Source organism: Salmo trutta, chromosome 1 (assembly GCF_901001165.1).
Source record: "Salmo trutta chromosome 1, fSalTru1.1, whole genome shotgun sequence".
Lineage (NCBI taxonomy): Eukaryota > Metazoa > Chordata > Actinopteri > Salmoniformes > Salmonidae > Salmo > Salmo trutta.
Genome location: NC_042957.1, coordinates 3,839,996 through 3,853,193, shown reverse-complemented (window position 1 = coordinate 3,853,193; position 13,198 = coordinate 3,839,996). Strand labels below are relative to the sequence as shown.

The window sequence follows — 13,198 nt, the reverse complement described above, 5'->3', positions numbered from 1 at the left end:
TCTAAACATTAACATGCACCTCTTGACATACTCCTTTTGGAAACATAAGAAATTTGATCTTTCATATCAGCAATAAATCATTTTCAAAAAACAAAAAGGGGAAATTCCTACACTTTTTTTTTTTTTTTTTATTTTTTTTTTTTTTTAATGTTTTTTTAAATGTTATTTTTTTATAGGGTTAGGGTTTGTGTTCCCACAAGGCCATATGTCCATGCTACAGAGCTTGTTTACAGAAGACAGACTGAGAACAGAGGCCACTACCTGTGCTGTTAGTTATCTAGCATGCTCTGAAAACCTGTGTCAGTTAACTGGGGAGGAAGTGTAGTTGGTAAACTGGAGGCTCACACAGCTTGTGGATCTGTGCAAAACTGCTACATTAAGTATATATATATATCTTAAAAAAATATTTCTCACTGACATGAAAGATAAGTAAAGCGATGATTATCGACGTTTATTAACGTTAAAACACAGCATTGGAATTGTAGTTTACACTGAGTCAAATGTAGGAGAATGGAATGGCTGAAAACCCTACAAATGGAGAATACAATACGGGTCTGAAGCCCACCAGCGGTTGGCCCGGGTCTGAAGCCCACCAGCGGTTGGCCCGGGTCTGAAGCCCACCAGCGGTTGGCCCGGGTCTGAAGCCCACCAGCGGTTGGCCCGGGTCTGAAGCCCACCAGCGGTTGGCCCGGGTCTGAAGCCCACCAGCGGTTGGCCCGGGTCTGAAGCCCACCAGCGGATGCCCCGGGTCTGAAGCCCACCAGCGGATGCCCCGGGTCTGAAGCCCACCAGCGGATGCCCCGGGTCTGAAGCCCACCAGCGGATGCCCCGGGTCTGAAGCCCACCAGCGGATGGCCCGGGTCTGAAGCCCAACAGCGGCTTCTGGCTTCTGTACGTTTAAGAAACATTGCCTTGTGCCTTGAAATTATCTCAAAGGCCGGCAGATGGCGATATCGTGTCCTCATCTTACCGTCCAAAGGCATTGTATTGCCGGTTGCATACAATCGTATCCCACATGGACCGGTTCGTACCTAAAACATTCTCCATTCAGGCTGCAAAAGTGTCGATTTTTATGGGGAGAAGGTGGGGAAAATATGCGTACTTTATTTATGAAATCATTTTCCACCACCATGCTAGAGTGGATCCTTGGAATGCTATTCTCGGATGTTGTGTATCGTGTTCAGCCAATCAGGTTGCAGCAGTCTGTTTACCCATGGCTGAAAGCAGGGCGCTACATCAGGAAGTAGCATTAGCCACGCTAGCATTGTGGTGGAAAATGGTGTTCCATAAAGAAAGTACACATATATATATATATATATATATATATATATATATATATTTAAATTCAGCCTTGTGTCTCTATCTATACTGTGTGCGTGTGTTTTTATTTTTTCAATTATAAAAGTTATATATTGGAAAGACAAATACAATTTACATCATTCATATTCTTTTACATGTATGTGTTACCTTTTTGCTCAACTTATTTTCTGCTGTGCTGTTGTTGGCTGATTGGATGCCTTCCCCTTCTGAAGTGAAGGGGAAAATTGATGGCATACAGTAGCTTCACCTTTTTTTGTTAACAATCATCGTCCTGGCAACCCCATCAGTTGAGACTTCAGGTCTGTTTTGAAATCCTCTGCCTGAAAGTGCTGGCTACAAACATGGACATTTCTCCACTGGAGTATTCACATCATAGGCAGCATCTTTATTGCCGCCTAGCCACTGTCGGCTAATCGCCGGCAGCTAACTGATGAAATGTTTCCCCAGCAGCCTGTGTTTGCTTGGAGTTTACACATCCAGGTACTGAGCACCACACCAAGAGTAACTTTACAGAAAAATGAATTGTTATTTGCAAGATGATATTCTATGAACCAGTGGCAGGTCCAGTGAGTAAAGTTGGCTATTCTCAACTGGATGGACCTCGACAAATCTCTATCTACTTCCCCAGAGTCAGATGAACTTGTGCATACCATTTTATTTTTTATTTTTTTTGTCTCTGCATGCAGTCTGAAGGATGTTGCTAGCTAGCGCAATTGCTAACTAGCATTAGCGCAATGAGAGACCCATAGACTTCCAGTCATTGTGCTAACGCTAGCTAACTTCCTTCATACTGGACACAGAGCCATAAAGTATATCCACGAGTTCATCTGACTCTGGGGGAAGTAGATTAAAAAAAGGCATCATTGGCCAAAATCCCGAAGTATCCCTTTAAGATAGCTAAGTTAAACAACCACGTCATAGTAACACTTCGATCACATCGTCATGGCGCAAAATAGTACTCGGCATCATCTGGATATGTATTTAACAGTTCAACGTTCACCTTCTGCTACCATTTCTGACAAGCCGTCTACACGTACAGTTTAACACATCCGTTTAGATAAATCCTAATGTACGCACCACACAGAACGCACTGCAACTGCCTCCGCAACGCAATGCTGCAAGGCAAACGCAGCGTTTTCATTGGAAATGAATGGAATTCTGGCGTATCAAAATGCAATGACGACGTTGGTGTGATCGAAGCGTAAGAAAATGTTCCCTCAAGGTTATCAGTAAAGTCGGTGCTAGTAGGAAAATACACAGTCACTGTCTCAGATGTAGCCTGAAGCAAAACGTCAGTCTGTTGACAGCTGAGGGAACGGAGCAACACTGGAGTAAAGATTGATGATTTATAAAGGTCATTAAAGGTCTCCAGCTGCTGATGAGGCACGGACAGACAGGTTTCAACCATTAACCATGAGTGAGTAGTGTAGCGAAGAGCGAGAGAGAGCAAAGTACAAGGGGTAACGCTAACTGTCGTTAAGGAAACGCACCAACTTAGAGTTCTTACCAACATCTCAAGGAAAGGAAGTCTCTTTTTTTTAAATGTTTTTTTTAAGAATGGGTACTTTTTCAACAACTCTGTGTTTGAGTGGAGGGGGTGTAGAGAAGAGCAGATGGTGGAAAATTCAGGCAGTGTTTTGGGGGGGTGGGAGGTGTAAAAGGTGTCTCTCTTACTGTTTCCTTGTAGAGAGGCCTATCTGTAGTCTGAGTTTTGTGTCACTGTGACACTGACTGTAGAGTGTTTAACGGGGCAACAGGAATAGACTGGCCTGCGTCCCCAATGGCACCCTATTTCCTTTATATAGTGCACTACTTTTGTTGACCAGGGCACATAGGGCTCCAGATTTTTAAAAGTAGTAACACTGTAGGGAATAGGGTGCTTATGGGCCCTGGTCTAAAGTAGTGCACTATAAAGGAAATAGGGTGCCATTGGGGACGCAACTCAGTCCACTATATATTCAATGAACTATTGATGCACTTCCAAAACACATCATACTGTGACACTTTCTGGATTTTGAAAGTTCTAAATCTCGAACTTGATAGCTGAAATGTAAAACATTTTGGGACTGTATCAACAGTGGACTAATGAAACAAAGACCAAAATACATTTTTATATTATTCCTTTAATACTGAGGGATTGTCTGTGTACCTTGGAACCAGCAGAATGTGCAGCGTCCGCACCACACATAACCCAGCACAGTACAGGGGCTTTAGGAAAACAAAGACTGCATTTTATAATGGCGGAATTCCTTTGTGAGCAAAAAAAACCTTTCTTTGACAGTTCTCACTTCCTGTGGTTTTGGAACGGGCAACAGTTTTCCTGTGTAGTTAATATGGTCTCTACTGAACTATGGTTAAAACAGTGCGTTTGGAAAGTATTCAGACCCCTTCACTTTTTCCACATTTTGTTACGTTACAGCCTTATTCTAAAATTGATCAAATATATTTTTTCTCCTAAAAATCTACACCCAATATCCCATAATGACCAAGCCAAAACATATTTTTTGTCTTTTTTTAAAATGTATTAAAAATAAAAAACATAGTTATTCAGACCTCTGGAGTTGGAGTCCACCTGTGGTAAATTCAATTGATTGGACATGATGTGGAAAGGCACACACCTGTCTATATAAGGTCCAACAGTTGGCAGTGCATGTCAGAGCAAAAACCAAGCCATGAGTTCGAAGGAATTGTTTGTAGAGCTCAGAGACAGGTTTGTGTCGAGGCACAGATTTGGGGCAGGGTACTAAAAAATGTCTGCAGCGTTGGAAGGTTCCCCAAGAACACAGTGCCCTCTGTTATTCTTAAATGGAAGAAGTTTGGAACCACCAAGACTCTTCCTAGAGCTGGCCGCCCGGCCAAACTGAGCAATCGGGGAGAAGGGCCTTGGTAAGGGAAGGACAACCATCTCTGCAGCACTCCACCAATGAGGCCTTTATGGTAGAGTGGCCAGACGGAAACCAGTCCTCAGTAAAAGGAACATGGCAGCCCGCTTGGAGTTTGCCAAAATGCACCTAAAGACTCAGACCATGAGAAACAAGATTCCCTGGTCTGATGAAACCAAGATTGAACTCTTTGGCCTGAAAACAAAGGGTCCCGTCTGGAGGAAACCAGGCACCATCCCTATGGTGAAGCATGGTGGTGGCAGCATCAAGCTGTGGGGATGTTTTTCAGCAGCAGGGACTGGAAGACTAGTCAGGATTGAGGGAAAGATGAACGGAGCAAAGTACAGAGAGATCCTTGATGAAAACCTGCTCAGGACCTCAGACTGGAGCAAAGGTTCACCTTCTAACGGGACAACGACCCTAAGCACACAGCCAAGACAACGCAGGTGTGGCTTCGGGACAAGTCTCTGAATGTCCTGTAGTAACCAAGCCAGAGCCCGGACTTGAACCCGATCGAACATCTCTGGAGAGACCTGAAAATAGCTGTTCAGCGACCCTCCCCATCCAACCTGACAGAGCTTGAGAGGATCTGTGAAGAAGAATGGGAGAAACTCCCCAAATACAGGTGTTCCACGCTTGTAGTGCCGAGAAGACTCTCCTGTAAGCACTGCTAAAGGTGTTTCAAAAAAAGTACTGAGTCAATGGTCTGAATACTTATGTAAATGTAATTCGTTTTTTTTTACTGAAATATCTAAACATCTTTTCACTTCCTCATTATGGGGTATTGTGTGTAGATTGGGGGGGGGGGGGACGACGACGATGTAATCAATTGTAGAATAAGGCTGTAGCGTGAAAAAGTGAAGGGGTCTGAATACTTTCAGAGCGCACCGTATATCTATACTGAACTAGGGCAGTGTGGAAAGGAGACTGTGTGTACAGTAATTGATAGTGTGTGTGTGTGTGTGTATTGTTTAGTTGGTGGCAGATTGAAACATGTCTTATAGAAAATGCTTTGATTATCATCTCCAGTTTATATATAGATAAACACCTTGTCCCCATGTGTCTTCTTTCATTCCAATGTGAATACCTAGTAATATCCTTTTCTGCCAGGGTATAGTTCACTAAACACATTCTGCTTGTGACCTTGTTCCCGAAAAGCATAAAGTGAATTGGGTGTGGACTTCAATGTGCTGTTATTGCCACAATAAGCTTGCATGTGTTGAGTAACTTTTTGAAGACTGCAATTCCTATGAACGTCTAGTTCTGGACCTCTCTTGGTCCATATTAGTGGTGGGGGGGGGGAGTGGATTGCTTAATGTTCAGACCTCAATTTCATACAAAGGGGATTTACTGCATTAGAAAAAAATCGTTCCACCTCAAAAAACACAACAGGATTTTACCACCCACCATCTCCGACTGTTCTGAAATGATTTCTGTCGTTCGAAACAGGAGAAGATAAACATTCCTGAAACATGTCTTTTGTCGAAAGATCATTTGAACTCTGAGAATTTTAAGATGCAATCAGTTATTTTCAATTTGTTGACTTTTTAAAATATTTTTTAATATTCAATAAATTATAGTACCCAACATCTGACTTGAACAAAACCTCTGCTTAACAATGATTTGAGGTATCCACAAATAGTAAAAAGCTGCCTACAGACCCCCCCCCCCCCCCCCCCCCCCCCCCCCCCACCACACCACACCACAGTAAGGAGAATCAGTTCTCTGTTTGGCAAGTAGTATGAAGCTGCGGCTTTGAGTATTGTTCATTCATACGATGTTATGTATTCGCAGTAAATTTGGTAATAGTCGTCGTCCCCCCCCCCCCCCGTTCAGAAAAATAGCCATAGAGTGGTGAGTAGGTGAAGTCTACCATGTCCAGAAGTGACTTCACCATTTCCTGTATTCAAGGTTTACATTTACATTTTACATTTTAGTCATTTAGCAGACGCTCTTATCCAGAGCTACTTAAAACTACGTTCCCTCAAACGTAGTTTTAATCTTTGTTTTACTGTTGACAGTTACAGCTGATTCCGGGATTGGATATCGATTTCACTCTCCTTAAATACACTGAGTGTACAAAACATTAAGAACACCTTCCTAATATGGAAGTTGCACTCCCCCCTCTTTTGCCCTCAGAACAGCCTCAGTTCGTCAGGGCATGGACTCTACAATCTGTCTAATGCGTTATTCAGGGAAGCTGGCCCACGTTGACTCAAATGCTTCCCGCAGTTGTGTCACGTTGGCTGGACGTCCTTTGGGTGGTGGATCATTCTTGATACACGGAAACGGTTGAGCGTGGAAAAACCCAGCAGTTTTGCAGTTCTTGACTCAAACCGGTGCGCCTGGCACCTAATATCATATCCTGTTCAAAGACACTTAAAACCTTTCTTGCACATTCACTCTTTGAATGGCACACATACACAATACATGTCTCAAGGCTTAAAAATCCTTCTTTAACCTGTCTCCTTCTCTTCATCTACACTGATTTTGAAGTGGATTTAACTAGTGACCTAAGTTATCATAGGAAGAGTGCTGAGGAGTATTTCTGTCTGTAATAAAGCACTTTTGTGAGGGGGAAAAACTCATTCTGATTGGCTGGGCCTAGTTCCCCAGTGGGTGGGCCTACGCTCTCCCCAAGCCCACCCATGGCTGCGCACCTGCCCCTTAATGCGAAATCCATAGATTAGGTCCTAATTTTATTTATTTAAATTGACTGATTTTCCTTCTATGAACTGTAACTCAGAAAAATCTTTGCAATTGTTGCATTTTTATATTTTTGTTCTGTATAGCTGGCTAGCTGAATTATGCTAGTTTTCATCCTCATTGCCAAACTTAATAAATACCGCACCCTCAACTTCAAAACTCCTCTGCTACAATCATGTAACTAATACATTTGCTGGAAAGAAACGTGTAAAAAATGATTTTATTGTTTTGTTGAATAATCATGATTAGTTGGAGATATCTGGTGGAGTTGGATATCATCACAACTTAACGTGGATCCAACTTATTATACTGTAGGTATACTACCGTTAACCTTTTGGTTTTTTAACTGACTCACATATTTGTTAATCAAATCTTACTTTTTTATATAATGAGTCATCCAGGAATGTCACGAGTTTAATTTACTCAAGAAAATAGCAACTCTACAGAGCTCAATGACTACAATGAATGGCTAAATTACTTTTGGACACGACTGTGGAGCTCTTCCTCCCTACTATTGAAGTCGCTTGAATTTTCGCCCATAAAGTAGTGTGGAAAGTCCTTAAGGTTTTCCCACTAGATTCCGCTGTTATCAATTGTTCAGTGTTTTTATTAATTGGATCGCAAAGTTTTTTTTTTTCTTTTACAACTTTGGTTCGAAAACCAATAACCCATGATGAAAATAAATTGCCAGTCCTCCAGCTGAAAGCAGTTCACTTTGTCCTTCTCTTAGGCTTAATCTGTGTCCAGGAAACGCCCCCCCCCCCCTTGTGTGTGGTTTATTCCCTTCAGGAAAGGTCTAGATTAGTTAGATCATTCCTGGTGAACAAGCAAACCATTAGGCTACAGCAGTTCTAATGGGGTCAATGTTATGGTCTCTAAGGTTCTAACTAATCCAGACACACTATATATATATAGATATATAGAGATATATCTAGATAGATAGAGATATATCTAGATAGATAGATAGAGATATATATCTAGATAGATAGATAGAGATATATATCTAGATAGATAGATAGAGATATATCTAGATAGATAGATAGAGATATATCTAGATAGATAGATAGAGATATATCTAGATAGATATATAGATATATATCTAGATAGATATATAGATATATGAGAGATAGATATATGTATATATATCTCTATCTATATATATATATATATATGCAATGGTCTAGAATTGTATTATTTTATTAGGGTTATCACAACATTTTTAGTCATTAGTCCAATTTCTGCATCAAATCGTTGGGTTTATGAGAATTGCACCATAAGGGTAGTCCTCTCAGAGAGCTTCCACTTGTTGGACTATTAAAGGAGAGTTGAGTTGAAGCATTAGTTTGCTTAGAGAAATGAAAATCTTCATTGGCTAATTTTAGCATGCTAGCAGATGCCTATAGACTGTTCGTCAATGCGCTAACGCTAGTTAGCATTAGCTTGCTAAACTGCCTTTCATACGAGGCGTACAAATCCTATCCGCTAATTCATCTGACTCTTGTGAAGTAGATGAAAGTGCTTCGTTGCCTAAATCCTGAAGTATCCCTTTTTTAAGGGAAGGTTTTGCGTTAAATTAAATCAACCCCCTTGTATCCACATATTTACCGAGTGACCTAGTTCTCCTTGTTCCATGTTATGTTTTTTTCTTGGCCGGTGTCATAAATGGCACCCTGTCCCCTTAATAGTGCACTACTTTTAACCAAAACCCTATGGACCCTGGTCAAGCACAGGCCACTACATAGGGAATAGGCTGCCATTTGGGGCAACACTGTCTTTTTGTCTTGTCATCCTTCCTGCATGGACATTTTTAGTTCTGCCTACATGTGCATATTTTGCTATTCTTTCATTCTACAGTATGCTTCTGTGTTTTTTAGATTTGTGTAGGTTCCAGTTGACCGACTGTAGCCTGGAGAAAGCAACCACCAGCATCATTTAACACAGGAGTCATCATTAGACACGGGTTTTTGTTTCTACAGATGACATGGCATCTTGTTGACTGTAACTATTCATGCTAGTGAGTGAACACACTGGCAGTCTTATGGTAATTCGTTTGTAGGCTATAGTTTTATAATTTAGTCTAGTTTACAGTCTATAGTTTAGTCTGGTTTACAGTCTGTGGTCTATAGTTTAGTCTCGTTTAGTCTATATTTTATAGTTTATAGTCTGCAGTCTATAGTTTAGTCTAAAGTACAGTTTACAGTCTATAGTGTAGTTTACAGTGTAGTCTATAGTTCAGTGTTAACTTAGCCTTCTTGTCTTTGACTTTCAAACAGGAAACTCCTTCTGCCAATGAATGTATGTTCTTCCTCTTATCCCCGGCCAACACTGCTCTTCACCACACGCTGCTCTTCACCACACCCTGCTCTTCACCACACCCTGCTCTTCACCACACCCTGCCCTTCACCACACGCTGCTCTTCACCACACCCTGCTCTTCACCACACCCTGCTCTTCACCACACCCTGCCCTTCACCACACGCTGCTCTTCACCACACCCTGCTCTTCACCACACCCTGCTCTTCACCACACCCTGCTCTTCACCACACCCTGCTCTTCACCACACGCTGCTCTTCACCACACCCTGCCCTTCACCACACCCTGCTCTTCACCACACCCTGCTCTTCACCACACCCTGCTCTTCACCACACCCTGCTCTTCACCACACCCTGCCCTTCACCACACGCTGCTCTTCACCACACCCTGCTCTTCACCACACCCTGCTCTTCACCACACGCTGCTCTTCACCACACGCTGCTCTTCACCACACCCTGCTCTTCACCACACGCTGCTCTTCACCACACGCTGCTCTTCACCACACGCTGCTCTTCATCACACGCTGCTCTTCACCACACGCTGCTCTTCACCACACACGCTGCTCTTCACCACACACGCTGCTCTTCACCACACGCTGCTCTTCACCCCACACGCTGCTCTTCACCACACGCTGCTCTTCACCACACGCTGCTCTTCACCCCACACGCTGCTCTTCACCCCACACCCTGCTCTTCACCACACGCTGCTCTTCACCCCACACGCTGCTCTTCACCACACGCTGCTCTTCACCACACGCTGCTCTTCACCCCACACGCTGCTCTTCACCACACGCTGCTCTTCACCCCACACGCTGCTCTTCACCCCACACCCTGCTCTTCACCACACGCTGCTCTTCACCCCACACGCTGCTCTTCACCACACGCTGCTCTTCACCACACGCTGCTCTTCACCCCACACGCTGCTCTTCACCACACGCTGCTCTTCACCCCACACGCTGCTCTTCACCCCACACCCTGCTCTTCACCACACGCTGCTCTTCACCCCACACGCTGCTCTTCACCACACGCTGCTCTTCACCACACGCTGCTCTTCACCCCACACGCTGCTCTTCACCCCACACGCTGCTCTTCACCCCACACCCTGCTCTTCACCACACACGCTGCTCTTCACCACACGCTGCTCTTCACCCCACGCTGCTCTTCACCCCACACGCTGCTCTTCACCACACGCTGCTCTTCACCACACGCTGCACTTCACCACACGCTGCTCTTCACCCCACACGCTGCTCTTCACCCCACACGCTGCTCTTCACCACACACGCTGCTCTTCACCACACGCTGCTCTTCACCACACGCTGCTCTTCACCACACGCTGCTCTTCACCCCACGCTGCTCTTCACCACACACGCTGCTCTTCACCACACACGCTGCTCTTCACCACACGCTGCTCTTCACCCCACACGCTGCTCTTCACCACACGCTGCTCTTCACCACACGCTGCTCTTCACCCCACACGCTGCTCTTCACCCCACACCCTGCTCTTCACCACACGCTGCTCTTCACCCCACGCTGCTCTTCACCCCACACGCTGCTCTTCACCACACGCTGCTCTTCACCACACGCTGCACTTCACCACACGCTGCACTTCACCACACGCTGCTCTTCACCCCACACGCTGCTCTTCACCCCACACGCTGCTCTTCACCACACGCTGCTCTTCACCACACGCTGCTCTTCACCACACGCTGCTCTTCACCCCACACGCTGCTCTTCACCACACACGCTGCCCTTCACCACACCCTGCCCTTCACCACACGCTGCCCTTCACCACACGCTGCTCTTCACCACACGCTGCTCTTCACCACACGCTGCTCTTCACCACACGCTGCTCTTCATCACACGCTGCTCTTCACCACACGCTGCTCTTCACCACACACTGCCTGCTCTTCACCACACACTGCCTGCTCTTCACCACACACTGCCTGCTCTTCACCACACACTGCCTGCTCTTCACCCCACACGCTGCTCTTCACCACACCCTGCTCTTCACCACACGCTGCTCTTCACCACACGCTGCTCTTCACCCCACACCCTGCTCTTCACCACACGCTGCTCTTCACCACACGCTGCTCTTCACCCCACACGCTGCTCTTCACCCCACACGCTGCTCTTCACCACACGCTGCCTGCTCTTCACCACACACACTGCCTGCTCTTCAACACACACACTGCTCTTCAACACACACACTGCTCCTCTAGACAGTGTGGTTTTATATGAATCATTTCTCATAGGCCTAAATACATTTTATTTTCATTTGTTTTGACTGACAGTCAGTACCAGAGAACCATCTTAGACAGTCTGGGCCTAGGAACAGCTGCTTTCTGTAGACAGTCTGGGCCTAGGAACGGCTGCTTTCTGTAGACAGTCTGGGCCTAGGAACGGCTGCTTTCTGTAGACAGTCTGGGCCTAGGATCGGCTGCTTTCTGTAGACAGTCTGGGCCTAGGATCGGCTGCTTTCTGTAGACAGTCTGGGCCTAGGAACGGCTGCTTTCTGTAGACAGTCTGGGCCTAGGATCGGCTGCTTTCTGTAGACAGTCTGGGCCTAGGATCGGCTGCTTTCTGTAGACAGTCTGGGCCTAGGAACGGCTGCTTGGCAAAATGCATAGAATTGCAGGACATTAGCTTCAGAACTGAAACATGTTTTCCGCTGCCATGCTACCTTTCTAGCTAATAGACTGTTAGAGATTACACTTCCTCTTCCAGTGAACTGTGGGAAGGTCGAAATAATACAACTGTCAAATCTCTTTTTTTAAAGTTTAAATTCTACCTGCCATTTTCATTCACCTGATTTGACAATACATTACTTATTTATTTTTTATATATACATATGATGAGGGTCCCTGGGTCTCCAGTTGGCCTGGTCGGGGGTCCCCCGGTCTCCAGTTGGCCTGGTCGGGGGTCCCCGGGTCTCCAGTTTGCCTGGTCGGGGGTCTCCAGTTTGCCTGGTCGGGGGTCCCCCGGTCTCCAGTTGGCCTGGTCGGGGGTCCCCGGGTCTCCAGTTGGCCTGGTCGGGGGTCCCCGGGTCTCCAGTTTGCCTGGTCGGGGGTCCCCGGGTCTCCAGTTTGCCTGGTCGGGGGTCCCCGGGTCTCCAGTTTGCCTGGTCGGGGGTCCCCGGGTCTCCAGTTTGCCTGGTCGGGGGTCCCCGGGTCTCCAGTTGGCCTGGTCGGGGGTCCCCCGGTCTCCAGTTGGCCTGGTCGGGGGTCCCCCGGTCTCCAGTTGGCCTGGTCGGGGGTCCCCCGGTCTCCAGTTGGCCTGGTCGGGGGTCCCTGGGCAGACTCAAGTCACATAACAGAAGTCTGTTCTCATTTTATACACAGTATAGTTCCGGACTGTGTTGTCGAATTGACGCACTGCCAGAGGCTCTCTGTCTACGACTCTGCATTGCATTCCTGTGATATGTTTTGGCTAAGGAGAGGGCAGGGGGTTGGCTAAGGAGAGGGCAGGGGGTTGGCTGAGGAGAGGGCAGGGGGTTGGCTGAGGAGAGGGCAGGGGGTTTGGCTGAGGAGAGGGCAGGGGGTTTGGCTGAGGAGAGGGCAGGGGGTTTGGCTGAGGAGAGGGCAGGGGGTTTGGCTGAGGAGAGGGCAGGGGGTTTGGCTGAGGAGAGGGCAGGGGGTTTGGCTGAGGAGAGGGCAGGGGGTTTGGCTGAGGAGAGGGCAGGGGGTTTGGCTGAGGAGAGGGCAGGGGGTTTGGCTGAGGAGAGGGCAGGGGGTTTGGCTGAGGAGAGGGCCGGGGGGTTGGCTCTGTGGTTTGTTATCATACCAAACAGGTCAGTGTTCCAAGAAGAAATGGTTCATATTAATGAAGCCTTCCAACAACGGAAAAATTACGGTTGGAATTAGCTTCACCTGCCGGTGATTGGACCCTACTTCTGACCTCAATCACATGACTGGCTGCTGTCGATTCCAAACTGTTGCTGTTGCGTCGGAGGAGCCAATGATGGCTGTTGTCAAAACAAACA

At 46.3% G+C, this 13,198-nt stretch overlaps 1 protein-coding gene across 3 annotated transcripts in view; it reads left to right on the top strand.

Moving 5' to 3' along the window:
* The window catches only part of LOC115150232 (sorting nexin-17), a 68,107-nt gene that overhangs the window by 1,111 nt on the left and 53,798 nt on the right, over positions 1-13,198 (top strand). The gene's annotated exons all lie outside the window — the stretch shown is intronic.